The 4,385-nt window shown below is 50.2% G+C and overlaps 1 non-coding gene across 1 annotated transcript; it reads left to right on the top strand.

The window, feature by feature from the left end:
• Positions 1–3,071: 3,071 nt before the first annotated feature.
• On the top strand, positions 3,072–3,143 carry TRNAD-GUC (transfer RNA aspartic acid (anticodon GUC)). The gene has a single exon. It is a non-coding gene; the product is annotated as a tRNA-Asp (tRNA).
• Positions 3,144–4,385: the final 1,242 nt, after the last annotated feature.

Below are 4,385 nucleotides of genomic sequence, written 5' to 3'. Positions count from 1 at the left end.
GATCCTTCTCGCGGGTGGACCAACGTAACTAACCGTTAACCGGTTTGAGACCCTTCTTGGCCGGTTCGGTCTTCGTTGCTGAAGATCCGCCTTTCTCCTTGCTAGAGTCGGATGCACACTGATCTGCCTCATCTTTGCCGGTTTCAAATTGTGGCATCTTCCTCTTCCCCTTCTCTTTGCGCGTGAACCGTCGCCTCGGTTCCTTGCGCGGGGAGTGCACGACAGAGTCTCCACTACTCGCTGGTTCCTCATCGGACTGGTCAGATTGACTCAGTCTCTTGTTTGGCCCACTCAACCAGAATGATTCCGGACTCTCATCCTGAGTACACGCTTCATCATCCTCTACCTAGGCCGGTTCAGGCTCACTAGCCTCATCCACCGGCACCGGGTCGGATTCGGAAGTCAGAGCCGGTAAGGAGTACCACGATGCCGATTCATCGAACTACCTTGTCACCAATCCGGTTCTGAATGTAGAAAGTTGTTCAGACTGCCTCCGTCTAGTAGAATTTGGGCATGCTCTTCTCCTCCAGCATTACCCTTTCCGCATCAATAACTGACCGGTTCTTCCTTTCTTTCGGCAACACCGTTCTGTTGCGGTGTGTATCTGCAGCTGAACTCTCGCTGAATTCCCTTTTGCTGCAGATAACTGTTGAATTGGCCACAAAATTACTCTTTTCTGCCATCCGACCGCAGGCATTTGATCCTCCTCTCCGATTCCCGTTCCACCATGCTTTGGAGACTCCGGAAACACTCGAAGACTTCATTCTTCCGTTCAATGAGGTAGATCCATGTGTGCCGCGTATAGTCGTCGATGAAAGAGACGAAATATCGACTCCCGCCAAGAGTAACATTCTGTGCCGGTCCCCACACATCCAAATGGATAAGGTCGAGCTTGTTACGGCTCCGTTTATGTTTGGTGGGGAATGGAAGCCTCCGGTAATTGACGTGGCCTATCCGCTTGTGCCACAGGTCAATGTCTGATTCGACCTTCTGTCCTTTTGCAAACAGAGCAGTGCCGACGTCATTGGTGTCGAGGATAAACATCCTCCCATCTCTACGCCCTTACGCAATAATATGGCCCTCTTCCTCGATGAAGCACCCGAGGTGCGTAAACCGCACCTGCATCCCTTGGTCGACGATATGTCCGACGGACACCAGGTTCTTCATGATTGTTGGAACATGTAATACGATCATCAGCTTCCCCTTCTGTTAGACGTGGCACAAAGGGACTTCTCCGACATGCATTCTTGGGCGAGGAGTGTCATCTCCGGTTTCGACTACTCCTAGTTGATCCGGTTTCTCCAAAAAGGAGAACCACTCTTTGTGGTTCGTCATGTGCTTCGATGCACCGGAATCAACATACCACACTTCCTCCGATTTGGAAGTGGTTTTCTTCATCAAGTTCGCCTCGTGCATCATCACCAAGGCTGGCCCGTTGCCGTTCTTGGATCCTCCCGATCCCTTCGCGTAGTGCGAGCTTTCTCAGCCAGCCTTGTCAGCCTTGCCGGATCCGGATTTGTCCGAATCGGCTAGTTTTCTCCAGCACTCACTTTCTTTGTGGCCCTTTTTGCCATAGTACCAGCATTTCGTTGCTGACTTCTCTTGGCTTCTTTCGGTGTCGCCATGACTCCCCCTGCCTGTGGGAGTCCCGGAACCGCTGTCGGCAAGTTCTCTATGCCTTCGTTCTTGCTCTTGCCGGCCAGCTCCCTTGCATGCCGACCCGCCTCGTTCACCACGCCCAGGGGACCAATCTGCCTCCATGTACAACATCCGGCTGTCATTGGGTGCGCTAGTTGACGCTCAGGCGTGGTTCTCCTCTACAAGGAGCATCGAATGTAAGTCGAAAAATGACGGCGTATTCTCCCTTGTACACACTGTCGTTCGGAACGCTCTGAACTTAGATGCTAGGTCCCCAAGACAGACCTGTACCATCTCTTCTTCCTCTACGGTAACGTTGATAGAGGCAAGCGAGTCACAGATCTCTTTGATCCGGGCCGTGTAATCCGCCACTGACATGTCCTTCTGTCGGACATTGCTCAACTCCTGTCAGAGTTGTAGCTTCCGGGTTGTAGTGCTCGCGGGGAAAACCTTCTTCAAGTTCCCCCAAGCCTCCTTCGGCGTCTTGACATCTCAGATGTGGCTCAGCAGCTGGTCTCCGACACTGGACGCGAAGTAGTACATCACTCTTCTTGCCTATTGTTCCCACACTAGGAAGTCCTTATGTGTCGCATCAGGTGTTGTTTCATTGGCTCTTTCGACGAAACTCCAGTAACCATGCCCAAGCAGGTACTGGCGCATCTTATATGACCAAGATGCATAGTTGGATCTGTCGAGTTTCTCCACAGGGAGCGAGCTACCCATCCCTCTATCCATCACTTCTTTTTTTGTTGTTTTAGAACCTGTTAGGGTTTGCTTTCAAGCGTTTGTCGGCTGTAGAGGTTCTCAACCCTTGCGCTCTGATACCATGTAAACGATTACTTGTGGAAGCGTTAGAAAATAGAGAAGGTAGGGAATACACAGAGTACACGGGAGAGACAGAGAGAGCAGAACTTCAAGGCTATATTCAAAAACTGAAAAAACACTTTGTACATACAACTATGGTCAATAGCATTATTTATACAACTCCTCGTGGGACTAACAGAAGTACCACACACTTCAATGCTCACACGAGCATCTGACACTTACTACGAGACTATAATTGCCTAGTAGACTACGCTAATACTAGGCTTCCGGTTACTGATTTGATCCGGCTAACCGGCTCCCCAGCTTACCAGCTCTGTTGCTTGCCGGCTCTGTTGCTCATAGCATACCGATCCGTCTCGCTTGCCGGCTAAGGATTATTCAGCTTGCCGCTCAACATCGTTGTAGTATAGTATAGGTTGCGGGTGACCCGGGCTCGATCCCCGAAAACGGCGCGAAGGGCAGGGCAAATCTCCTGTCATCTTCTAGGACATTCTTTCTACCTCCGTTGGATTATCTATCCCTTTCAAACACTTGGGGGCTATATTTTCGACATTCCGGTACATGGTCCGAGCAAGTAGTACAAATGATATATCCTCCAACAGCAACATGTCGTTGTAGTATAGTGGTGAGTATTCCCGCCTGTCACGCGGGTGACCCGGGTTCGATCCCCGGCAACGGCGCGAAGGACGGGGAGAATCTCCTATCATCTTCTAGGGCATTCCTGCTCATTCCGTTGGATTCTCCATCCCTTTCAAACACTTGGTGGCATATAGTGGGTTGTCAGTGAGCGAGGGCCTACACTACCATAATCTCGTCCGAGTGCACACATGGGTATTACAGTTCATATGCGGACGAACATATTCGCAAAACATGTATTTGCGATGAAACCGGGCCATGTTTTCAACATTCCGGTACATTCGAGCAAGCAGTATAAGGGATACTTCTTCCAGCACCAACATCTCGTTGTAGTATAGTGGGGAGTATACACGCCTGTCACGCGGGTGAGCTGGGTTCGATACCCGGCAACGACGTGAAGGGCATGGCAAATCTCATGTCATCTTCGAGGCCAAATCTCATGTCCGTTGGATTCTCTATCCCTTTAAAATAGTGGGTCGTCCGCGAGGGAGGGACTATATTACCATGATCTCGTCCGAGTGCACACTTGGGTATTCCAGTTCGTATGCGGACGAACATCGTCACATAACATGCATTTGCGACGAAACCGGGCTATATTTTCGACATTCCGGTACATGGTCGGAGCAAGTAGTACAGAGGATATATCCTCCAACAACAACATTTCGTTGTAGTATAGTGGTGAGTATTCCCGCCTGTCACGGAGGTAACCCGGGTTCGATCCCCGGCAATGGCGTGAAGGACGGGGAAAATCTCCTGTCATCTTCTAGGGCATTGTTGCTCGCTCTATTGAATTCTCTATCCCTTTCAAACACTTGGGGGCATACAGTGGGTTGTCAATGAGAGAGTGTCCATACTACCATGATCCAATCCGAGTGCACACATGGGTATTGCAGTTCATATGCGGACGAACAGCTTTGCATAACATGTATTTGCGACGAAATCGGGCCATGTTTTCGACATTCCAGTACATGGTCTGAGCCACTAGTACAGAGGATACATTCTCCAACACCGACATGTCGTTGTAGTATAGTGGAGAGTATTCCCTCCTGTCACGCGGGTGACCCGGGTTCGATCCCCGACAACGGTACGAAGGGCGGGGCAAATCTCCTGTCATCTTCCAGTTCATGGCTATTCCAGTTCATATGAGAATGAACATCGTCACGTACCATCTATTGGCGACGACACCGGGCCATGTTTTCGAAATTCCGGTACATGATCCGAACAAGTATTACTCACCACTATACTAAACTTCCTCCAACACCAACATGGTGTTGTAGTATAGTGGT

This window comes from Azolla caroliniana, unplaced genomic scaffold (assembly GCF_043228905.1).
Source record: "Azolla caroliniana isolate FFs.n. ecotype wild unplaced genomic scaffold, voAzoCaro1.0.p SCAF_11, whole genome shotgun sequence".
NCBI classification, from domain to species: domain Eukaryota; kingdom Viridiplantae; phylum Streptophyta; class Polypodiopsida; order Salviniales; family Salviniaceae; genus Azolla; species Azolla caroliniana.
Note: the sequence above shows the minus strand (reverse complement) of the source record. Positions and strands in the feature narration are given on the sequence as shown.